This window comes from Notamacropus eugenii, chromosome 2 (genome assembly GCF_028372415.1).
Source record: "Notamacropus eugenii isolate mMacEug1 chromosome 2, mMacEug1.pri_v2, whole genome shotgun sequence".
NCBI classification, from domain to species: domain Eukaryota; kingdom Metazoa; phylum Chordata; class Mammalia; order Diprotodontia; family Macropodidae; genus Notamacropus; species Notamacropus eugenii.
The window spans coordinates 101,744,824-101,771,097 of record NC_092873.1 but is presented as its reverse complement, the minus strand read 5'-3'; the positions used below and the strand labels follow the sequence as shown (position 1 = coordinate 101,771,097).

At 40.5% G+C, this 26,274-nt stretch overlaps 2 long non-coding RNA genes across 3 annotated transcripts in view; one reads left to right on the top strand and one right to left on the bottom strand.

Moving 5' to 3' along the window:
- The window catches only part of LOC140526118 (uncharacterized), a 310,915-nt gene that overhangs the window by 122,618 nt on the left and 162,023 nt on the right, over window positions 1–26,274 (top strand). The window lies entirely within an intron of this gene.
- Window positions 11,789–25,949, bottom strand: LOC140526112 (uncharacterized). Of its 2 annotated transcripts, none has more exons than XR_011974240.1 (3): window positions 25,614–25,949; window positions 12,920–12,965; window positions 11,789–12,038 (listed from the first exon to the last, which is right to left on the bottom strand). It is a non-coding gene; the product is annotated as an uncharacterized lncRNA (long non-coding RNA). The 2 variants fall into 2 exon arrangements; XR_011974239.1 differs by having other exon boundaries at window positions 11,789–12,027; window positions 25,614–25,948.

The following is a 26,274-nucleotide window of genomic DNA, read 5'->3' as shown; positions in this document are numbered from 1 at the left end:
AAATGCAATGGTTACTCATGGGCCAGACCTCTCTGCTCATTAGCCAGGAAGCTTTGACCAGCTCCACTTCTAGCCTAGGCTGAGTGGCCTCTCCTTAAACAGCCTGGTTTTTCCACCGCACCCTCACCCACTACACTCAGGGATTCATCATCATATCTGTACCAGACAGTGCCCATATTCGCTTCAGCCCTATCAAGCTTGGAACTCTCAAGCTCAAGTGATCTGTCAGCCTCAGTCTCCCCAGGTATAGAGGATTACAAATGAGCATCACTACCCCTTGCTCTTTTGGACATGTTGAAAGGGGCATAGTAAAAAGTATACTGAACTAGGCCTCAAGAGACCTTGTGGTGTGACCTTGACCTTGACATTTTCCTCCTTTCTGGGCCTGAATTACTTCATGAGTAAAATTGGGATTTTTGACTAGATAACTTCAGAGCCCCTCCAACCTCTGATGTCCTGCTATTTGGTAGAAATAAAGACACCTGGAGGCCTGGACTTGGCTACTTGGTGACTGCCTACTCTTAGTTTCTAAATTTCAGTGTTCTCATCTATAAAAGGGAGCTAACATTACCATTATCTGTCTTAGGCCTGTTGTGAGAAAAGTTCCTTGCAAACCTTAAATGCATGGGAAAAATAAATGTGAACTTAGTTCTTGTGATTATAAAAAAGATAGTCATCAGTTAGTCAGCTGTTTGTGCTAGGTTATTCTCTACTGGAAATATTGGGACAGGACAGCACAATAGTCCAACGGAAGTAACATGAGACTTGGAGCCTGAAGATCTTTGTTAATTCATTGGGCAAATCACAGAAACTGTCTGTATCTCAGTTTCCTTGTTTGTATAATTTTGGGGGGCAGGGGTCCTGATCTATCATCAGTGTAAGACATTCCAGGTGAGGGAACTACCTCTACCCATGTAGGCAACTTCAGCGCATCTGCCATGTTCAGCAATGTATGTCTTATTTCTGCACCTTGAATCCATCACTATTCTCTTGGTAGATGGGCAGTACATCTCATAATCAGTCTTCTGGAGACATTGTCATTGCATTGATTGCTCGGCAGTTAGGTGGTGCAGTGGATAGAGCACCAGTGCAGGAGTTAGGAGGACCTGAGTTCAAATCTCACCTCAGACACTTAACACTCACCAGCTGTGTGACCTTGGGCAAGTCACTTAACCCCAATTGCCTCATCCTGGGTCATCTCCAGTCATCCTGATGACTATCTGGTCACTGGATTCAGATGGCTCTGGAGGAGAAGTGAGGCTGGTGACCTGCACAGCCCTCCTTCACTCAAAACAAAGTCAAGTGCAAGTCATGTCAGTATTTCTCTGATGGCATGGTCTTCTTCAGCAACAAAGGACAAACTCACACACATTGCATTGATCAGGGCTCTTAAGTCATTTAAAGTTGTTTTTCTTTACAATGTTGTTGCTACTGCATATCTCCTGGTCCCACTCTGTCAGTTTATATATGTTTTATCGGTTTATGTAAATCTTCATGGCAAACTCCCACCACCTGGTACTTTCACTGGGTTATTTAATCATAGGCTACCCAGGAATAAAATACCTCTAGTCCTGGTCTCTGTTTTCTCCTCATTTCTCCTAACCTTTTCCTATCTATATTGCACTACCATTTTACGCCCCCTTCCACTGTGCCTTCCAGAAAGAAGGAAACAAGAAATTATTAAGCATTTAATAGATACCAGACAAGGCAGCTAAATGGTGCAGTAGATAGAACACTAGCCTTGGAATGAGGAAGACTCATCTCCCTGAGTTCAAATCTGGCCTCAGACACTTACTAGCTGTGTGACTCTGGGCAAGTCACTTCACTGTCTTTGCCTCAGTTTCTTCATCTGTAAAATAAGCTGAAGAAGGAAATGGCAAACTACTCCAGTGTCTTTGCCCGGAAAAGCCCAAATGGGGTCATGAAGAGTAGGACACAATTGAAAAACAACTGAACAACGACAAATGTAGCAGATACTGTCTAAGTACTGGGGATACAATCACAAGCCTGAAAGAGCTTAGATTCCAATGGAAGACAAGACACAAAAGGGAGTTGATAAGTGGAGTGGGGGATGGGATTGAGAATGGAATGAAGTTTCCGGGCACATGGGCATGGTTTCAAAATCCAGGGAAATTTAGGAACAGAGGCAGGAAGAGAATGAAGTCAAGGCTGGCCCCATCACAAAACGGAGGAATACACCAATGACAGAAGGTGGGAGGATCTTGTATGGGGATATGCCAAGGTTGGAGGGACCCTGAAGTTATCTAGACAAGTCTCAGTTTTACTTATGAGGCAATTTGGACCCCCGAAGGAGGAAAGTGACTAATCTAAGGTCATACAGCAAGGTCTTCTGAGTCTTAGTTGGGCATAGTTTTTACTAAACCCCTTTCAACACGTTCAAGAGAGCCAGGAGTAGGGATGTCCCACACGTAATCCCGCTATCTGGGGAGACTGAGGCTCAGGGATTACTTAAGCTTTAATAGGGCTAAAGTGGATTTTGGCACTGTCTGGCACAAATATGATGAGCTAACCGTAAGGGTAGTAATGTATGGCAGATGAATTGGAATGCTTAGTCTCTCCTGGGTCTTTCGAGTCCTCACGGCTGGATCATCGTATGCTTTTCTCAGTACCTCGAGGAACTGACATTTTAGTGTTGCTACTGTAACTGGTGCAAGAATTCAGACCTGAGCCTTCGACTTGACAGTCAGCTTCCCAGGGCCCCCAACAGCTCCTCTGCTTGGAGTATAAGTCTTTGAGATGAGCTCAGGGTTTTCACTTTCCTTTCTTTACTAAGCTTCCCTGATCCCTGAAACACACAGGCTCCTGGATCTTCCCACTTCCCGAGCTGGCGGGGCTCCCCTTCTGTAATCTGTGCCACCCAACCCCTGGTTTTTGCCTAGACTTATTCCCCATGTCCTTTTCCTCTTTCCTTTTTGTGTCTTGAGTCCACACAAAGGAAACCACAAGGGTGTGTTTTTTACAATTTATTCTTAAGAAAAGAAGCGGGACATTGAAATGGGCAGAGCGGTGGCCTTGGAGGCAGGAATACTAGAGTTTGAAGTCCTGGCAATTCACTTTTGGAACCTCTTAGCACCCCAGGCAACTTTGTAGGCTGGGAGTTATATAGGATCATTGCTGATTTGCATTGATGGAAGTCTCATACATTGATGAGATTACAGGTCAGGCCCAATTCCCCGGGGGAAGAAAAAAGGTATAAAAATTCTGGGCTAATACATCAGAATAAGATCAGTAGTGCTGTAAATAAAAACAAAAAAAATTACGTGCCCCCAGAATTCCCCAGAATGTCCCAAGAATGAGCAGCAACCAAAGTTTTCCAAGCCCAGTCTGGCCCATTAACCACATTGACGGGAAACTCCAAATAACGGTCCAACTACCTTCGTAACTTCAGCAAGAATTATTTTCATCATACCTCTAGAGCTAGGCTAATTGTGGGATTCTCTCACATGGGGGTCTCTGGATCCATTGTTTAAAAAGAAAACAACACTCCCCACCCTTTATTGATGTTCTTTTTTTACACCTCTGTCATGTCATTACAATTCTCTGCAACTGTAGAACCCATGGAACAGAAAAAATTAAGTAGGCAGAGCAAATCAGCACATTGGACACATTTAATGTGATGTGATGATGATGCGATGACAACGTAATTCTCATTCATCACCTATAGACATTATCTCTCTGAAGCAGACCAGGGAGCCTGGCTTTACTGCTAGTCTCCAAAGTCATCATTGGTCACTATATTGATTAGAATTCTGATGCCTTTCAATATTTTCCTATACCTCAGTGTGGTCACTGTGTAGTTTGTGCTAATCTCCCTCTGTATCAACGTATAAAAATCCTGTCATGTTTTTCTGAATTCCTCATACTTGTCTTTTCCTTCCTCCCTTCCTTCTGTCCTTTCTTTTTTCTTTCTCTCTTTCCCTCTTTCTTTCCCTTCCTTCTTTCCTTCCTTCCTTCCTTCCTTCCTTCCTTCCTTCCTTCCTTCCTTCCTTCCTTCCTTCCTTCCTTCCTTCCTTCCTTCCTTTCTTTTTCTTCCTGTAACTTCATATTGGTACTCCCTCTAATGCAAATCACCCAATTTAGAATGTCATTAGAGGAGGAAGTCTTAACCTTCAGTCAGTCTACAGATCTCTTATGGATAGATTTCAGGGGATCCATGAACTTGAACAAAGAAAATGTTACATCTTTATTTTTACTAACCTTTGATTTCCTTTGTAATCTTATTATTTAATTTTATGCTTTTAAAAGCATTATTCTGATAAGGCACCTATAGACTTCATCTGACTCCAAAAGGGATCTATGACTCCCCTCCCAAAGAAAGCTACATACCCTTGTCTTAGAGGATTGCTTGGGGGTACTGAGAGCTTAATGATTCACCCACAGTCACAGTACTGGTATGTGCCAGAGTCAGTACCTGAGGCTAGCTCTCTATTCCCTGTACCAAGTGGCTTTTCATCAACATTTTTTCCTGCACAGTAATACTCTATTGCATTCATATACCCAAAATTTGTATAACTATAACCCAATCAGTGAGTACCCACTCTGATTCCAGTTCTTTGTTACCAAAAAAGTGGTGCTACCAACAGTTTTTGAATACATGGGACTTTCCCTCTATCTGACCTTCTTGTGGTATGGGATTTCTGGGTCAAAGGGCATGGACTGCTTGGTGATTTTTTTAGTATAATTGCCATCGTTCCTCTCTTCCAGTCTCAGATTCCTCTCACAGCAATTTTTTAGCTCTTAGCATATTACTGCATCATGCTTAGCCAAGTCACCTGCCCCATCAACTACCTACTATGAAGGGTAAAAATCAATAAAAGAGAGGCGACCTTCAAGTCAGTTAGCATTTGGAATGGAAATTCCAGGGAATTACATTCCCCTCCAAGACCTATTCCTGACTTTGTCTGAACTTTAAAACCATGTCTCCTGTATTGTTGTCTCATCTTGGGATTTCATTCAGTGCCTGGGAACTCCTCACCTTGGAATTGGAACATCCTTACCACCCCCCTGGCCCACTTGCCATGAAGTATCCTTCCACAAAGCTCACTCCCTTCCCTTATTGCTGTATTCCTCCATTTTGTAGAGGGATCCAGACTCAACAGGCAACCTAGTGTCATGGAAAGAGCACTATTCTCATAGCATCTTAGATTTAGATCTGAAAGGAATGTTAGAGGTCATTTGACCTGTCCCACTCATTGTATAGAGTAATTAAGACCTAAGGAGGTTCAGTGGTTTGCTCAAATACGTACACTTCATAAGAGGAAGAGCGGGGTTTTGAACCAAGGTCTTCTGATTCCAGATCTACCTCTTCCCATTGCACCAAGATTTTAAGGGATAACACCTAAAATTCTCAAATATAAAGAGGTTTCTGTCCTGTTTCTCCCTGCTGCTGTGACCAGCAATTTCACAACATACTTTTGTCCAGGAAAATTCATGCACATAAACAGATACAGAGTTTACATTCTGAGTAGGCAGAAAAAGCAGTGTTATTTGAGGGGCATAAACACCTATTTCCCCCTGTCCTCCCCATCTCCAAACCTTCCCATTACCTGTTACACTATTAGAGATTCATTAGTTTAGGTTTTGTAGGTTTTTGTCTTCAGAAATTTCTACCAAGATGCTAATACCCCTGGACAGCATAACAACAAGACTCATCAAAAGTTAAAGCAGGAATACTAACAGTAATGTATTTTTTATATGTTTCGCCTAAGGTTTATAAGGCAGTTTCCTTGAAACAATCCTGCAAAGCAGATAGTATATCATGGGCCCTATTTTACAGATGGGAAAACTGGGGCTCAGAAAATTTAAATGGCTGGCCCATAGTCACATAATTTGTAAGCAAGGTCAGAATTAAGACTCAAACCCAGACCACTGGATCCTAAGATTTAGAACTAGAAGGAGTGGCATGTTCGTAAATATTTAATAACCAGCTCTCTGAAATCATGCAGGCTACTTTTAATTTTACAACATGATTAATAGTTTCTGTGATAGCCAGGTGGTTCAGTAGGTAAAGCACTAAGCTTAAAATCAGGAAGGCTCATCGTCATGAGTTCCAATCTGGCCTCAGACACTTACTAGCTGTGTGACCCTGAGCAAGTGACTTAACCCTGCTTGCCTCAGTTTCCTGTAAAAAGAGCTGTCAAAAGAAATGGCAAATCACTCCAGTACCTTTGCCCAAAAGTCCCAAATGAGGTCATGAAGAGTCGGACACGAGTCAGCTAAACAAAACAATATGCAGCTGGTGGGGCTCCTTATGTATGGATTCTATTTGAATTTGGCACCACTCATCTGGCACAGCCCCCATTTTTATTTTGAGATGAGGAAATGGATTTCCAGAGAGCGGAAGTGATTTGCCCAAGGTTACACTATTAGTGAGTAGGAATAGCTAGCATCTATATAGCTTTTCAAGGCTTATACGGTACTTTAGATATCTGGTTTTTTTGGTTCTCACAACTGCCTTGGAAGTTACCTGCCATTATTATCCCCATTTCACTGAAAAGCAGACTGAGACAGGTTAAGTGACTTACCCAGAATCACATAATTAACAGATATGTAAGGCTGGATTTGAACTCAGGTCTTCTTGACTCCAATCTCAGTGCTCTATCCCATGTACCTCCTAACTGCCTAGTAGTTACTTTTAACCCAAATCCTCTTACTGGAGGAAACCACTGAAATACATTTCCTCTACACCACTCTGGAAGAGAAGTAAACATCTGAGTGACATCTAATCTGTCACCTCATTTAACAGAGCAGGAAATTAAGACCCAAAGAAATTAGGTGATTTGCTCAAGGTCACAAAGGGACTCTTCCAGCTATGGACAAATAAGATACACAGGGAATAAACTGCAAGCAGAGGGAAGGTACTAAGGTGAAGAAGTTCCACCTCTAAATCTATGCTCCCATGTCATAGTTCCATAGATTTAGAGGTGCAAAGGATTTGGGGGGGGGGGGGCTTCCATTTGCAAACGCCTTTGTCCTCACTCTGAAATAAATGAAACTGCGGTTGTATCCTGAATCTCCTGTCTCTGGCCTGCTTTGTGTGGCTCTGGCCACCCACAGGTTAGAGGCCAGTTCCCATTCAGTTGACTTCACTCAATGAATCCATGGACTCTTAGTTTGAAAGGAACCTCAGAGGTCACTGAGTCCAATTTGTACCTGAACTTCTCTGCAATTTCTTCAACAAATGGGTATCTAACCTTCTCTTAAATAATCTCCAGTAACAAGGAACTCATTATTTTAAGGCAATCCGTTGCGTTTCGGGACCACTCTAATTCTTAAAGAAGTTCTTCTTTTTTTTCCTGTATCCACTTATTTGATATGCCAACTCTATGTAGGATAAAGTCAGTGTTACGCTTTTCAGTAACAGTACAAAGATAAGAAGTTTTTCTTTATATTGAGCTGAAATTTGCCTCTTGAATTACAAACAGCTATTTGTGGTAGGGAGTGCTCTCATTTGACAGATGCAGAAACTAAGAAAATTATTAGAAATTGTGAATTGCTAAGATTCCAGGCGTGGAGCCTGATTCCAAATCAGGATTGTTGCCTCCAGATTCAACATTCTTCCCCATTGTATCAGATCACCTCCAACCACTTTCCATCTTTAAAACACTCAGCATTAGTTTGGCATCTCTAAAATGTACTCATATGTTATGGTACATTCTGGTGCTGGATGGGAGGCTTGTCCCTCAGTCAGACTGTAAGATCCATAGGGGTATGGACTTTGTCTTAAATTTTGTATTTCAATACCCTCTCTTCTACCCACACTCACACCTACAACCCACATCCACACAATGCTCTGCCAATAGTAGACTCTTAATACACTTTAATTGAATTTAGTTGTAATCTTTGTGCTGGACACTGTAGAGAAATTTATGAAAATAGAACATAAAGTCCCCCAAAGCATTGGTTTTTTAATAAGGAGACCCCAGCTCCCCTTCTTACAACTCCTTTCCATCTCTCTTCCCCCCACCCTCCCCCCGCAACGGTTCAGGCTGGAATCTCAGGGTCTGCTGGGGTCAAGACTGAGTTCAGAAGGCCATGGATGGGTCAAGAAGGATCTGTGTGGGCCAGCCTGGAGCCCAGCTGCCACCAGCTCTGGGCCAGCTCCTGAGGGGCCTGGATGTGGCTTCCCCAGACAGTAGCAATTATGATAATCAAAGGCTTGACACCAATTACACTGCAGGGATTGTCGGAGAAGACTGCAGAGCCTGGAGCTTCGGATTTTGCATATCTTAATGTGGACTGACAGGCAGTGACCTCAGGGGCTGCTGACCCTGCCAGCCTTCAGATGTTTGTGTGGCACCAATTTCCAGAGCCAGTCTAGGCCTGATCTGAGGGAGGTGGAGACTGAGCCGGTGGGGAGCCCCAGAGGCTATAGCTCTCCGAGATCATTCCCTGTTCTCTGTCCCATGAACACCCACCCCTCGATCATTAGGCAGTCAGGTGGTGCAGTGGCTAGAACAGTTTGGTCTGAAGTTGGGAAGACGTGTTCAAATCCAGTCTCAGACCCTTATGTGGGACCCTAACAAGTCACTTGAAACCTCTCTCAACTGGAGTTTCCTTAATTTTATAAAATGGAGTTGGAGGATAATAATAAAACCTATCTCTCAGGATTGTGATAATAAAATTGAGATATTTATAAAATGCTGGCACTTGGTAAGAGCTTAATAAATAATTGTTTCCTTCCTTAAGATACTAGGGAGAGACTTGAGTTTGAGTGGGAAAGGTTTCTGGGAAAACCCTAAATTTTCCCAGTTTGGCCTAGAGAGTGGGCAGGGAGCCCAGCAGCACCTAGATTGAAATTCTGAATTTACCTAGCACTAAATTGCTGTGTGACCATAGGGAAGGCACTTCACTTCTATCTGCCTCAATTTCTTCATTGTAAAAGTAGGATAATAATAGCTACTAATACCAGCTACTCACCTGTCAGGATTGTTGTGAGGATGAAATGAGATATTTGTAAAGTGCTTTGCACTTAAATGAATAAAATTAATCTTACATAAATTTAAACTATAGACATTAAATTAACTATATAAATATTAGTGCTATTATTATTATTATTATGATTATTACTGGGGATACAAGGCAAAGTGAAATAGTTCTTGCCCTCAATAAGTTTTACATTCTACCCTGGAAGTTTTCTCCATGGATTATTCTTTGGGAACAAGCCCTGATGGCAAGAGTACTGGAACAGGATTCTGAATCCTGGCCCTACCTTTTACCACTGTGGACAGGTGAAGTGATCTTGGATAAGTCACAGCTCCTCTGGGTCTCAGTTTCCTCATCTGTAAAATGAGGGAGTTGGACTAGGTAATAATAATATCATTTATATAGCACGTTACGATTTGCCAAGCACTTTAATTATGTTATCTTGGCTGGTCTCCACCACAACCCTGTTAGACAGATGCTGTTATCCCCATTTTACAGGTGAGGAAATGAAAGCGGAGAGATTGTGGTTGGTCAGAGATCACAGAGCTAGTGTCTGAGGCAGTATTCAAACTCTGGTCTTCCTGGTTCCAAGATCAGCTTTACATCCATTGCATCCCCTAGCTGTCACTGATAAGATTGATTCTAGCTCTAAATCTAAGAGTTTTCCCCCCTCCCTCTGTATACTGCACCCATCTGCCCACCTGTCCATCCCACCCTCAGCCCCGGTAGCCCTCCCACCTCTCTCCTCATCACAGAGCTGCTATGGGAACAGAACCAGTAGGTCTATTAATCAGGCCTAGGTTCCAGCATGGCCCCAAATGTTCCTAAGATTTATGGGTTGGGGCAAAGCACTCAACCTCTCTGAAGATCAGTTCTCTCATTTGTAAGATGGAGATAGTCGTGCTTGTTCTGTCTCCCTTACAGGGTTGTTAATGAGGAGAACCCTTTTAAGGTTCCTTAAAAGTCCATATAAAAACGAGTCATTATTAGTATTGACTTGAAGTGGAAGGGAATCCCATATGATGTGCACTGAGGGCATGGATGGGCAATTCATTTAATTATCAATATCCTTTACAAGATAAGAGTATGTTGTAACAAGGCTTTATAGTGCTTCTCAGCCATGAACTCGTTTTCCCCTCATAAGTATGCATGCAATGCAAAGTATTATACCAGTTCTAAAGGGTAGACACAGAGAGCTTGTAAGGTCATAGAATTCAGAGCTGGAATGGACGTTAGAGATAGTTAGTCCAATCTCCTCAGAGGATCATTTTATGGAGGAAGAAACTAAGCAGATAGGGTAAGCAGGATCCTAGCACGACAGACTTCAGAGCTACAAGTGACTTTTGGGAGCATCTTTTGACTCCAGCACCTCAATTTTACACATGGGAATGCTGAGACCTAGAAAGGGAAAGTGATTTGCTGAATTTTTTTACTGGGAGTAAGTAGCAGAGGTAGGATTTCAATTAGGGGTTTCTGAATCCAAATTCTTTATTCTCGCCATTACAGAATTACATTAGAAGCTCCTTGAGGGAAGGGACTGTCTTTTGCCTCTCTTTGTATCCCCAGAGTTTAGCACAGTAAGATAAACACTTAGTAAATTCTTGTTGACTTACTGACACCGGGAAAAGTGATTTGGGGTAGGTAGATGGAGCAGTGGATAGAGTGCCAGGCCTGATATTAGGAAGACTAAACTTATTACCTGTGTGACCCTGGGCAAGTCCCTTAGCCCTGTTTGCCTCAGTTTCCTCATCTGTAAAATGAGCTGGAGAAGGAAATGGCAAACCACTCCAGTACCTTTGCCAAGAAAAACCCAAGTGGGTTCACAAAGAATAGGATATAACTGAACAAAAAATGGTTCGTCCAAGGCCATTTAGCTGGTGACAAAACCTTCCCTTTGGCCAAGGAGTCATCAGTTTAGAAACAGATTGGTTCTTAAGGTTCATGTAGTTTAACTCCTTCATTTTCCAGAAGAGATTAATGAAGGCCCAGAGGAATTAAAGTCACCCAGGTGGTCACATATTTGAAGACATTCCATTTCTGGAGCTCTTTCCTATGTAGGTTCCACGTTGAAGTGGAGCCAGGATCAGAACCTTGAATCCATGTCTCCTGATTCAGATTCCTGGCTTTTAACTGAAGTACTCACTTTTTGTGGCTTGCTAAAGATGTTTGGGGCAGCACTAGGGGTCTGGAAGGCATGCTGAGTCAGAAAAGGCAGAGCTGCTCCTAAGACTTTTTTGACCTTTGACACCTCAGTTTTTGATTTATTCATTTATTTATTTTTCCTCCAAATTTATTTATTTATTTTCTTTCAGTTTTCAGCAATCACTTCCATAAGTTTTAAATTTTCTCCCCCTCCTCAAGGCAGTCTTATTAAATACATGTTCACATTAGTCATGTTGCACAGAAGAATTAAAATGAATGGGAGAGACCATGAGAAAAACTAAACAAAATCAAACATAAGAAAATAGTCTGTTTCATTGTGTTCTGACTCCATATTTCTTCCTCTGAATGTGGATGGTATTTTGTATTATGAGTCTGGAAATATTTTAGGTTTTTGCATTGTTGTGAAGGGCTAAGTCTATCAGAAACAGTCCTCACATGCTGTGGCTGTTACTATGTACAATGTTCTCCTGGGTTCTGCTCATTTCACTCAGCTTCAGTTCATATAAGTCTTCCCAGGTATTTCTGAAGTCTGCTTGTTCATTTCTAATAGCACAATAGTATTCCATTACATTCATATACCACAACTTGCTCAGCTATTCCCCAACTAATAGGCATTCCCTCAATTTCCAGTTCTTCGCCACCACAAAAAGAGCTGCTACAAATATTTTTGTATGTCTGGGTCGACTTTTGATTTAGCATCAAAATAATTCAAGATTAAAGGAAATCATGGCACAGTAGGTTGAGAGTTTTATGTTGTTGGAACATATCAGGGGACCTCATATACTGGAAAAACATGGTGCTGACATCTTCTAGGATGTGGACAATCTTTTCAATGACTGGTAACCTGCTGGCATCCTTTCAAGTCCAACATCAGATAATCACATCCGCATGGGTGTCACCTTCTTCCAGGACATCTCTCTACAAGTGTTCTCATAGAAAAGGGAAAAGAACATTGTTGTTGTGAAGAACTGCTATCACTTACTAGGTGGATCCCACAAGTAGTCCAGCAGATTCACAGATGTGACGTGGTGCAATGTGACTATTGTGTTTGTGGATTTCAAAAATTTGGCAATAGCCTTTTAAGGGCATTTTTCTTTAATTTATAATATAGTGAAGTTAATCGTGGTTATAAATAATTTTGCCTCTCCATTCTACCTTTAGTTAAACAGCACTACAAATTATAAAATTTTTGACCAAAAAAAGGTCTGAGGCTGGGCCAACTCACAATACCTCTTAGTTCTCTCTCCAACTCCTCCTGCCCTCTAGGCTGCTTCCTCCTAGAGGCTTGTACACCTGCTCAGGTACATGCTTGTACCTGCACACACACATGTGGTGACCCTCCCATGGGCGCACACAGAACACCCATTCTGCCATCATTCCCCTTCTTCCACACCAAAGTGGCTCTCCCCAAAGTTAGTGTATGGGGGTGCCTGCTCAGGGTCTAAGGTCAGTAAGGCACAGGGGTAAATACATACATACAATCTGAGCCATTCCTCAAGGCTCTCCACCTCTCCTTAGTTTGCCCCTCCTTCCTGGGCAATGGGAGGAATGTAGTGGGAAGGGGAGCCCTAGAGAGCAGGTAGACTGGCCATCTGTGCCCAGCTTGGTTCACTCTCCTCAATCCTTCCCCCCATTGGGGGAGGAGGGAAGGGATCGCCTTACATGAGTACTTTACCAGATGAAGAGGTTCAAATTTCCCCCAGCCTGGCCCCTCTCTCCCTCACACACACACACACATACACAAACATAGCCTTCCACACACCCGCTGAGCTTCCAGTGACCCCCACCCCCCAGCCTTCCTTCCACCTACTGTGTTTTCATCTTTCAGATGCAGGCCTCCTTCTCCGGGCCACCTCCTGATTTTAATAAAAAAAAAAAAAAGTCGACATGTTCCACGTGTTTGGGAACACACAGTACCTTCTCACCTCTGCCATGAGGTGGCCTGTATAAACTCTTTGTGCTAGAGGTTGTGGACAAAGGGTAAACAGGGAAAGATTGCTTGAATCTCCCCATTCCTCTGATGGAAAAGTTAAGGTCCTGTCCAGGGGAAACAGTTCCAAAAGAGTCTTAGAGTAGTCATGGTACTGGGGCTGGGAAAGCCAAAAACGATCTGGATGTTTACACAAGAGACAAATCATAAGGCTTGTTTCACATTCTTGATCTCTGATGTGCCAGAGGCTGCCAACCTGGTAGAAGTACAAGCAAAGAATTTTAGGTCTGGAGAGGACTTTAGATATCACCTAACAGGAAAGATGGGTTGGAGAAATGACTTGATCAGGTTTACAAAGAGGCAGAGGTCAATTTCCAGTTGAGTCCCAGTTCTGGCTCTCCATCAGAAAGAGTAGGCCAGGCCAGCTCCATGCCCTGGGCCAAAGGGATGTCCATAGTACTTGGTCGCCACACTGGGTTTCTTTCTCATTCCCTCTCCCACTCCTAGAGCCAAATTAGCACATTCTGCAGAAGGACAGCAGAGGAAGCTTCCCAAGACATTTTTTGCCAATACCCAAATAATTCAGACTGTAGTGAATAGAGAGCCAGATTTGGAGTCAGAAAGACTCCTTTGCATGAATTCAAATCTGATCTCAGATACTTAGTAGCTGTGTGAGCCTGGACAAGTCACTTAACCCTGTTTGCCTCAGTTTCCTCATCTATAAAATGACCTGGAGAAGGAAATGGCAAACCACTCCAGTATCTTTGCCAAGAAAATCCCAAATGGGGTCATGGAGAGTTGGACAAACTGAAATGCTCAATAATAGAAACCAAAGAAATTCAGAGCCCAGTTCTACTGAGGGTCTCGGTCTTAGTCATATGCCAGAGTTCCAGATTTGGAGGAATTCTGGATGTTACTCTCCTCTCTCACCCATCCAGGGAGCCCTGAATCAGACCCAGAGGGATCTGAGATCATGTGAGTGATTGAAGTGTATCCCCTCCTTCCTTCCCTACTCAGCTCCTGTCATGGAAAGAGCTTCTACCTTCCTGAGTCCGTAGGAGTTGGGGAGCATGGTCCTCATTCATACCCACTGTTCTCTGTTCTCTGGGGACAGGAACTTGTGGGTTTGGGACCACAGAGTTGTCCCTGGCTTTCTCTCATTCCCACATAGAGCTCCCTTCTCCAGCCTTCTCAGGTCAGCCTTCTCTGAAGTGTCGAGCTACCTCGAACCTCATCTCTACCCCTCCTCCCTTCCTTTCCAGCCCCAGAGCCAGCAAGGGTGGTGGGTGTGATTTTAAACCAGGCATGTAACAATTCCCCGGAGCCTGATGCTCAGGCGATGCCTCAGATAACATACGAAGAATGTAAATCCTGTCAACAAGTGCCCAGCCCATAAAAGGCCTAGCGGGATTCCTTCGGATTAAGGATCAGACACTGGAAGCCCTGTTCTTTCTCCTTCTCCGCCCCTTTCCCCACCCCAGGAACAAGAAAAAGAAAAAATCTGTTGGAAATGCTGTCTGTCTCACCCTTTCCCTTTCCCCCCTTTCCTCTATCCCTCCCTTTAACTCTCCCTTGTTTTCTCTTTCTCCCAGTCAGTCTCCCTCTTCCTGACCTTCTCTCACCCTCTCTGTCTCTCTCTCTTGTTCCTTCTTTCACCAATTTAAAAGAAAAATAAAATACAGTTCTGTAACTAGGCTGTCTGCAGAGCAAACTGAAACCAGAAAACGCTTAAACATATTTTAATGGCTTAAACACAGGGGCCGGATTGTGTCTAAAAGTTTCCACATTTAAAAAAAGCAAATTCAATATTAAATGTCCACCTCCACCCTTCCCTTCTGTTTCCCTCCCCTCCCTTTCTCTCTTCTGTTCTTCCTTATCCCTCCTCCTCTTCCCCTCCCAACCCCCTTTCTCTCCACCTCTGATTTCAGCTGTGGGTTATTAGCACCCGGTGTGAACAGAGACCAGGCCCCTTTCATAAAGTTTATATTCACATTTTTAAAAAAAGGAAAAAAGATTTCTCTCCCCACCTCCCCCAGGTACAGATCCAAGTGTTCCTAAAAACAGAGGTCTACCGGTAAACCCCCACACCCCCCTCCTCCACGCCTTTAGGGTCAGAGGAGCTGTTAACTAGCAGCTGACAGGTTTTTACAAGCAGAATTAGCCCCTCATTTAGTTCAGGATTAACCCAAATCTTCCAACTCATTACTGCTCTGCCATTTTGGAGTCCCTACTATGGAGCTAAGAACTTAAAAGAAAGCTTTGATGGGGTGTGGTGGTGGAGGAATTGGGGAGGAAAAGGCCAGATAATAGGGATCACTTGGTTGGGTTGGGCCTTATCCAATTTGAGGATCCAAATGAAGGCTTTGGACATTGTGTATCTCTGTCCTGGGGGATTCAACCTTGCCTCCACCAAACAAGAGGGATCAGGATGGGCAAAGACACGGATTGCCTCTGGCCAGTCTTCTTAGCCCATTGCTGATGTCTGAAATATTTTTCTTGTTCTCAACTCAGATGTTACCTCCTCCCTGAAGCCCTCTCAGACACTGCCCCACTCCTGTCCTTAAAGAGTTCCCTTTATTCACAGATAATTTTGTCTGGACCTCTTCTTTGTCTCACTCTATCATATGCTATACTTTTTGGTATGCACTGTATATACCCCTTAGTATGGTAAGCTCCTCATGGTCCGGGGAGATGCTATTTTTCATCTTTTTTGTGCCCAGAGTCTTGCTTTGCTCATGGTAGGTACTTAAATATTTGTTGAACCACATTGAATTTCATGATATCTATATTAAATTCCCTATCCCTTTCTACCAAGTAACCCTGACTTCTTGAAGGTTCCCCTGAACAACAGTGCTAAAGTGCAGGTCCATTTCTTCTTATCTTCTGCAGAGATGGATAACTCTTCTTTTTCTTCCAAATAATGTTCCAGCCCAGGTTGAATGTCCTCTTGTCAAACAATGTAAAAGCATTCCATGCCTTGGGTAATAGTGGGACTGAATGCCCTCACATAGTTCCCTTCCAAATCTTCAGATTCATGAGCCAAGTCCCCGAATTTATTTGTGTATTAATTTTTTTTTTAGATCTTATGTTTTGTTTTGCTACAGCATATATGCCCCAACAACCTCTGCCTCTCAAGAAAATACATTTCCTGAAAGCAGTTTACCAGTTATCAATAGAAATAGGTATGATCCTTTAATTCTAACAATATGGCAACAATCTTTATTTTTAGACTTAACCAGTTTATTTGGCTCTTTTGTTACTGAGTTGTTTCAGTTGTGTCTGACTCTCCACGATTCCATTTGGGGTTTTCTTGGCAAAGATACTGGAGTGGTTTGACATTTTCTTCTCCAGCTCAGATGAGGGACTAAGGCAAACAGTTAAGTGACTTGCTCAGGGTCACATAGCTAGTAAATATCTGAGACTGGATTTGAACTTAGATCCTGTTGATGCTAGGCTGATCACTCTACCCACTTTACTACCTAGTTGCTCTTTTGTTGCTTCTAAATGTTGACTTTATTTCCATTGTTTTTTTTTAATTTAATATTTATATAATACTTAATATTTAACATTAATTTTTTAAAATTTTGAGTTCCAAATTTTCTTCCTTTTTCCCCACCCCTCTCCTTGAGACAGAAAACAATTTAATATACTTGTGCAGTTATGTCAAACATGTCCATATGAGTCATGTTGTGAAAGAAAACACAAAAAAACCCATGAAAAAAATAAAGTAAAAAATAATATTCCTTGGTCGGCATTCAGACTCCACAAGTTCTTTCTCTGGAGATGGATAACATTTTTCATCATAAGTCCTTAGGAATTGTCTTGGATCTTTGTATTACCGAGAATAGCCAAGTTATTCAGAGTTGATCATCCTTACAATGTTGCTGTTACTGTATACAGTGTTCTCCTGGTTCTGCTCACTTCATTTTACATCAGTTCATGTAATTTCTTTCCAGGTTTTTCTGAAATCTACTTGTTCATCATTTCTTATTGCACAGTAGTGTTCTATTACATTAGTATGTCACAGCTTATTCAGCCATTCCCCAATTGATGAGCATCCCCTCAGTTTCCAATATTTTGCCACTATGAAAAGAGCTACTGTAAATATTTTTGCACATCTTGGTACTTTTCCCTTTTTGATGATCTCTCTGGGATCCAGACCTAGTAGTAGTGTTGCTGAGTGAAAAGGTATGCACAATTTTATGGTTCTTTGGGCATCATTCCAAATTTCTATCCAGAATGGTTCACAACTCCATCAACAAAACATTAGTACCCTGATTTTTCCACGTCTTCTCCAACATTACTCATTTTCCTTATCCCTCATATTAGCCAATCTGATAGGTGTGAGGTAATACCTCAGGGCTATTTTAATTTGCATTTCTTTAATTAATAGTGATTTAGAGCATTTTAAAAATATGACTATAGATAGTTTTGATTTCTTCATCTGTGAACTGCCTGTTCATATCCTTTGACTATATATCAATTGGGGAATGACTCGTATTCTTGTAAATTTGCTCAATTCTTTATGCATTTGTGAAATGAGGTCTTTCTCAGACAAACTGATTTCATGAAACCCTTTATGTCTAAATCATATATCCATTTTGACCTTTTCTTGAGTGTGAGATGTTGGTCTACATCTAGTTTCTGCCAAACTGTTTTCCAGTTTTCTCAGCAGTTTTTTGTCAAATGGTGAATCCTTGTCCCAAAAGCTGAGGTCTTTGGGTTTATCAGACACTACATTACAATGGCCATTTACTTCTGAGTCTTGTGTACCTAATCTATTTAACTGATCCACCCCACTATTTCTTAGCCAGTACCAGATAGTTTTGATGATTGCCGCTTTATAATAAAGTTTGAAGTCTGGTACTGCTAAGCCGTGTTCACATTTCCTCCCCCCCCATTAATTCCCTTGACATTCTTGACCTTTTCTTCTTCCAGATGAATTTTGTTAATATTTTTTCTAGCTTCATAAAATAATTTTTGATAGTTTGATTGGAATGGCACTGAATAAGTAAATTAATTTAGGTAGAATTATAATTTTTGAGTAATTAATATTTTTCCAATTGTTCACATCTTACTTTATTAGTGTGAAAAGTATTTTGTAATTGTTGTGTTCATAAAGTTCTTGAGTTTTCTTGACAGGTAGACTCTTAAGTATAACATCTACAATTATTTTAAATGGAATTTCAATTTCTATCACTTTCTCTTTTTCTGTCTGCTGGGCTTTGTTGATAATATATAGAAATGCTGATGATTTATGTGGCTTTTTTTATATCCTGCAACTTTGTTGAAATTGTTAATTATTTCAACTAGTTTTTTAATTGATTCTCCAGGATTCTTCAAGTATACTATCATATCATCTGCAAAGAGTGATACTTTTATTTCCTCATTGCTTGTTCTAATTTATTCCATTTCTTTTTCTTTTCTTATTGCTATAGCTAACATTTCTAGTACAATATTGAATAATAGTGGTGATACTGGGTATCTTTACTTCACCTCTGCTCCTACTGGAAAGGCTGGGAGCATATCTCCATCACAGATAATGCTTTTGATGGTTTTAGATAAATTCTACTTTTTATTTTAAGGAAAGTTCCATTGATTTCTATATTTTCTAGTGTTTTTTCATAGGAATGAATGTTGAATTTTGTCAACAATCATATGATTTTTGCTGGTTTTCTTATTGATGTGGTCAGTTATGCTGATAGTTTTCCTAATGTTGTACCAGCCCTGCATTTCTGGTATAAATCCCACCTGGACATAGTGTATGATCTTTTCCTTGCTAGTATTTATTTGAAATTTTTGCATCAATATTCACTAGGGAAATTGGTCTATAGTTTTCTTTCCCTGTTTTGGCTCTTCCTGGTTTAGGCATCAGCACCACATTTGTGTCATAAAATGAATTTGGTAGGACTCTTTCTTTGCCTATTTTTGCAAATAGTTTGTATAATATTAGAATTAATTGTTCTTTAGATGCTTGATGGAATTCACTTCTGAATCTCTCTGGTTCTGGGGATTTTTTCTTAGGGAACTCATTGATGGTTTCTTCAATTTCTTTTTCTAAGATGCAGCTATTTAAATTTTCTATGTCCTCTCCTGTTAATCTGGGCCTTTATTTCCATTGTTACAGCCAATACTCATATTATTCTTTTGGCTCAACTTTCTTCATTCAGTAAGTAACTCTATGTTTCTCTGAATTCTGAAATTCTAGTTAGAATGTAAAAATGATAGAATGTAATCCTCAAGACTAGGATTAGTTTATTTTGTTTTTGTATTCCCAGTACCTAGCACTGTGGTTGACACATAGAAGGAAATTAATAAATAGTCGGTTGATTTTCTGTAGTCATAATTCCATGTGGCACTGGAATGAATGAGTATATTCATATACCCATAATTTGTTCAGTTATTCCCTCATCATTGTGCATATATTTTGTCTCTAGATTGCTATCACCAATACCACTGCTATGAACATTTTTGCCTATGTTAACTTTTTCTTGCTCTCAATAACCTTGGGATGTCATAGTAGAATCTGGGTCAAAAGGCTAAAATTATTTAGTAAATATTCTTGTGTAATTCCAATTCATTTTTCTCTGGGACAATTGAACAAACTAGTAGTACCACTAGTAAGTTAGTATATGTTTCTCTTTCCCCAATACCTCTAATAGTGTTTTCCTATCTTTTCTCATGTTTGCTAGCTGGATAAATATGGGGTGACACTTCTATATCATTTTATTTTGCCTTTCTATAATTACTACTAATTTTCTTTTTTGTAAAATTTTTATAATCTCCTCCCTTAATTCCATTTCCCTGCCCCCCCTCAACTAATTGAACAAGGAAAATAAAAAAGAAAATTCTCATTATAAACATGCATAATTCAGCAAAACAAATTCCTGCATTGGCCATGTCAGAAAATGTAAATTTCTGTCTGCCTTTTAAGACTTATCACCCTTGAACAGGAGATAAGTGGCATCTTTCAGTCTCCAATCTTCTGGGCTGCTGATTTGTCATTGCCTTGATCAGAGTTCTCAAGTCTTGCAAAGTGGTTTTTCTCTATAGTGTTGTGTTATTAGTAATGTTCAAAAATGTTCAGTTGATTATTAACTGTATTTCTTCTTTTGAAAACTACCATTTGACAGCTTGTATCTGCTGAGGAATGGATCATGATTCCATATTCCTTATAGATTTTGAATGTCTAATTTTTATCGGAGATATTTGATGCAAAGATTCTTTCTCCTATTCTCTAGCTTTTCTCCTGATTTTAAGTACATTAAATTTATTTATGCAAAAGTCTTTAAATTTTATTTAAGAGAATTTTGTCTTTTATGACATACTCTGTAGTATGTCTAGCTATGAATTTTTCCTCTATCTAAAACTATGAAAGCTATAACCTTTCATTATCCTTTAATGTTTTTATGGTATGACTTTATATTTTTGATCACTTATACTTTTGAAGTTTATTGGGGTATATATGTTATTAAATGCTGATTTTTTAAACCAGATTGCGTTCTTTCTTCAGTTTTTTGACTGTTATTATCTAATAAAAGAATCCCTTCCCTAGTATTTTGTATTCTTGAATTTGTCAAGCATTATGTTGCTGTTTCAAGGTCTTACTTATCTTGTCTGTTCTACTCACTTACTTTTCTGTATTTTTAATCCTTGATCCATGAGTTTTAATAATTAAAGATTTATAGTACATTTTGCTATCTGATAGCACCAAGCACCCCTTCCCTCTTTGATTATATCCCTTCATAATTTTTAGTTCCTTGAAATGAACTTTGTTGTTATTTTTGCCTAATTCTATAAATATTCCTTTAGTAATTTGATTGATTTGACATTAAATCTGCAGAATTATTTGGGTAGCATCCATCATTTTTACCATGTTGTTGAAGCTTAACAGAGAACACTGAATAGTTCTCTAATTATTTAAATACTTAATTTCTGTAAAAATTGTTTTGTTTGTAGTTTCATTCATGGAAGACTTACATTTGTCTAGCCTCCTAATTATAGATATAGATTTCCTCCAAGGGAGGAAATGACTTAACCAAAGGCACATAGAGAGTGGGCAGGGCTGCTTTCTGCCCCATTCTCTCCCCAAACTATTATCATCCCAGACACTTCCCAGGGAGCAATGTTGGCCAGGTAAACTCTCATAAAAGACTATTAGCTGTTTTCTCCATAACTTTTTTGGGGAACCAGAAAGCTTGCTATTTTTATAGAGAACAGGGAGTTTCTGAACAACTGGAAGTCTCCCAGTTGTTTAGTATCGTGGTGGGGACGCTGTGGGGGAGGTCATCCCATTCTATCTCTCAGCTATTTCATCTCTATCTTCTCTAAAGGAGAGGGCAAAAAGAGTATTGAGAGATAGAGATCTATCTATGTAGAGTGCCAGAATATAACAAAGGTTGTGTCTGAGTGTAGGAGATGTCCTTAGTTCCTGTAACTCTACACATAGTGAACATTTTATGGGGCAGATTGTCTCTTGGTCTTAACTATACCAGGTTAGTTTAGTGATGGGATATTTCCAAAAAATGTGAAACCATGCCAAAAACCAAGAAAATAAACCTTGCCTTGAAACTTCGGGATATGTGCATATATGTGTACTTGTATACATGAATGCATATATGCATGTGCATGCAAAATGCATGACTACTATTGTATGCTGATATATTTTATATTATTCATTTTATATATGTATATATATAGATATATATATACACATAGTGTGTGTGTGCATGCGTGCTTGAATACAGAAGACTCATGAGTTCAAATCTGGCCTCAGACACTGTGTGACCCTGGGCAGCTCACTTAACCCTGTTTACCTCAGTTTCCTCATCTATAAAAATGACCTGAAGAAGGAAATGGCAAACCACTCCAGTATCTTTGACAAGAAAACCTCAAATGAGGTCACAAAGAGTTGGACATAACTGAAACAACTGAATGACAACAAAATGTGTATATACCTACATGAATAATACATGTGTGTGTATGTATACACATACATATACATATCCCAAAGTTGATGTGTTTATGTGTGTATTTGGCATGGCTCACAATTTCTGAAAATATCTCATTTCTAATCCTGGGAACAGTAAAGCCCTTGGGACAACTTACTCCATAAAAGGTTCATTGTATATAGATTAGAGGATTTGAGGATACATCCTGCCCCCAGGAACATCCATGCAGGCACACACATACACATACATTAGTTCCTTTAAAGTGGTATTGCAAAAAGAGTACTGGATTGGGAGTCAGACAAGCGAGGCTTGAATCTTGGCTCTTCTTTCTACCTGAATGACCTTGGGAAAGTCTCCTTACTCCAGTTCTGTTTCTTCATCTATCTAATGAAGTTTTGGAGTCTTGGCTGATCTGAGATTATCTCGAAGGTCCCTTCCAGGTCTAAAGCCTGTGTCTGAAATAATTTTGTTGGTTGAAAAACATTTAAATAGACTGTTTGGAAGAAAGCGACATGAATCCAGTGAAAAGATCTGTGTTTAAGTTCTAATTCCCCTACTTTATGGGCAAATCAGTTCTTTATTCTGAGCCTCAGTTTCCTTCTACACAACATAGGGAAAATATTATTTGTGATACTGACCTCACAGGGCAAAGCATTATATACTCATGAACTTTTAAAAAAATTGCTATTTAAAAAAAAATTTTATTTTTTATTTTTTTTATTTAACTTTTAACATTTATTTTCAAAAAATTTTGGGTTACAAATTTTCTCCCCTTTTATCCCCTCCCCCCCCAAACCCAAGCATTCTAATTGCCCCTGTAACCAATCTGCTCTCTCCTCTATCCTTCCTCCCTGCCCTTGTCTCCATCTTCTCTTTTGTCCTGTAGGGCCAGATAGCTTTCTTGACCCCTTTACCTGTATTTCTTATTTCCCAGTGGTAAGAACATTACTTTTGATCCTAACACTTTGAGTTCCAACTTCTTTAGCTCCCTCCCTCCCCACCCCTTCCCTTTGGAAGGCAAGCAATTCAATTTAGGCCAAATCTGTGTAGTTTTGCAAATGATTTCCATACTAGTTGTGTTGTATAGGACTAATTATATTTCCCTCCATCCTATCCTGACCCCCATTACTTCTATTCTCTTATGATCCTTTCCCTCCCCATGAGTGTCAACCTCGGATTGCATTCTCCTCCACATGCCCTCCCCTCCATCTTCCCCCCCACCCTGCTTGTGCCCCTGTCCCCCACTCTCCTGTATTATGAGATAGGTTTTCCTATCAAAATGAGTGTGCATTTTATTCTTTCCTTTAGTGGAATGTGATGAGAGTAGACCTCATGTTTTTCTCTTGCCTCCCCTCTTTATCCCTCCACTAATAAGTCTTTTGCTTGCCTCTTTTATGAGAGATAATTTGCCCCATTCAACTTCTCCCTTTCTCCTCCCAATATTTCTCTCTCACTGCTTGATTTCATTTTTTTTTTTGAATTTTTAAATGCTATTTTTGATGCCTGTAGAGCTGAAGGCTTCCAAAAGCTAAAAATTGAGAGAGAATAATTTTTCTTCCCGATCTTTCCTTCTTCCCACAGTTTGTACTCTTCTTATACAGAACACATTGTATTTTGCATTATAGTATTTGTGTAGGTGTCTCCTTATGAGCTCCCTGCAACCAAAGACCTTGTCTCATATTATTTCTGTGTCTCATGCACTGCAGAGAATAGTTGCTTAATGTTGTTGATGTTGAGTTGTTTCAGTCATATCCAACTCTCAGTGACACCATTTGAAGTTTTCTTGGCAGAGAAACTGGAGTGGTTTGCCATTTCCTTCTCCTGCTCATTTTACATATGAGTAAACTGAGGCAAACAGGGTGAAGTGACTTGCCCAAGGTGACAAAGCTAGAAGCTGTCTGAGGTCAGATTTGAACTCAGGAAGATGAGCTTTCCTCCACTGTACCATTTTAACTGCCCTAGTTGCTTAATAAACTTATAGCCTATCAGATCTGGGAAGGACCTTCGAGGTGCTCTAGGCATATGATCATACATTAAAAATTGGAAGGGACGTCAAAGAACATCTAGTCTAACTCCATTTTATAGATGAGGAAACCAAGATACTGGAAGGTTAAGTAACTTGCCTACAGTGATACCACTGGTAAATGTCAGAAGCAAAATTTGAAATCTTCCTGATTTCACAACCAGGAGCTTATCTACTCGACTGTGATACCTTCAAGTTTACAGGTGAGGAAACTGAGACCTGCAGGGACTAAATGACTTAAGAATATCAAAAGAGTTAGTGGGAAATGAACTCAGGTCTCTTGACTGCTTCCCAGTCCAATGCTTCCCCCCATTGTACCATAGTTGCTTGCTGAACTGAATTAAAAAACAAAATAAGATAAAAATTCTTAGGTGGAGGAAGGAAGGAGATCCTTTTTTTTTAAAAAAATATTTCATTGGAGCAAAATGGACATTTTTGTAACAGTATTATAAAAAAAAGATGATTGCACTGGAAATTGAAAATCTACCATGTATAACTTGCTATTCCCTTCAGATATACAACAAAGTTACACTTTAAAAAAAAAGGTCTGAATGATCTTATTTTTCTTATGTTACTAGTTAAGCTGGGGATAGAGAATTGGGACAACCTTTCCTATAAAGACAAGGGACACTTGATGAACAAAGCGTAATAGATAGGTTTGTCCACAGATATTCTGAGAGGATGCAAGGTCAAGTCATTAGTCTTCCAGAGGTGGGTTTTTAAAGCAGGATTTTGGAGGAGAGAGAGCCATGATTTCTTAGAAAGACTGGATTTGATGTGGGGCTGGGGAGGAAGTTGGTTCTCATTATGATCTATCTTCCTAGCCCCCAACTTCTCCCTCCTCCCTGTCTCCCTCTGCACCCCCCCATTATTTTCCATCTGTATGCTGCCCAGGGGAAGCTCCCATTCTAGGTGAGGTACCCTAGTGCCTTTGTTCCTTTTCTTTTTCCTTTAAAGCTGAAGTTCTAGCTCTTCTGTCCCCAGGCCACTGGAGGTCTCTAAGAGTGTCTTGTAGGTGTTCTGGGGGCTGGTCTTGTGTAGTCTTGCTGTGTATAATAGGATTGCATCTGTGCTTTCGTTTCTAACATGAATTAATAATTTGCCTTATGATATCACCCTCTGGGCCAGCCCTAGGCAAAACTGTGAAGTAGGCATAGTATGCCCTTAGCCTCCCCCTCTGGCCCTTTCTTAGCTTTTGAGAACCTATGGCCCCCTTTTCCTCCTCCCTCCAGAGACCTCTCCCAAGGGTCTTAGAATTTTAAGCCTTATATCTAGCTGTGGGATGAAAGACTTTGTCCCTTGACAGAGGAGTTTCAAGCTTCAGAGAACTGGTATAAGAGGAATTGGGGAGGTGGGGTGGGCGGGGGGAGAGAAGAGGCAGGCTGTTTCAAAGTCTGCTGAAATTGTACCAAAGAGACTATTTGGCCTAGTTATAAGTTGGATCCTGGTCCCTCAGAACCCTGGAATGCTGGAATATTAGGACTTGAAAGGACATGAAGGACAACTTTGTCCAAGATGGTGTAATGAAAAAAGCAGTGGATTTGAAGTCAGAAAACTAAGTTCTGGTTGTGACAAATTACAATGTCTCTGTAAGCCTCACCTGTATGAGATGGATGAAGACTTAGTCCTTAGACTGTGTGCAGTATGCCTCTCTTGATTCCAATCCATTGCAGTAGGCTTGGTGAGCCTGAGTGCAGGCATGAATAACACAGGGGCCTTGCCCCCACTTCTGCATCCCCAGACTGTTTCCTGTTGACATAATGTGGGGTGACAAAGTTCTTTAACAGGCTACTTAGTACAGTTGAGCAAACAATCTCTAACTATTTCCTGGAGTTTCTTGAGGGTAAATAGGATTGCTGTGAGCCTATGAGTGATACAGAATAGACCAAGTTTTGATGTTGTGTACTATGAAAGGTTACTAGGGCCATCAGAGATCCCTTTGGCATAGTGGTCATAGTGACCACGAGGTCATAGTGACCATAAGGCTGGATGGTAGCAGTAGTTGAGTCTGATCAGGAGCCAGCCAAATGGACATCTTTCCTCCAAAGTGAACTTGAAGAAGACTTCTAGAAGAGAGAAAAGGATTCCCACATCCTTTTGATCCATAAATTCTTTACATATCATTTATTAAGCACTTACTTTGTGCCAGGTACCATGCTAAGTTCTGGGGATACAAATATAAGCAGGAAAAAGACAACTCCTGCCCTCAAGGAATTTATATTCTAATGGAGAAAGAAAACATATAAAAGAGCTAAAAAGCA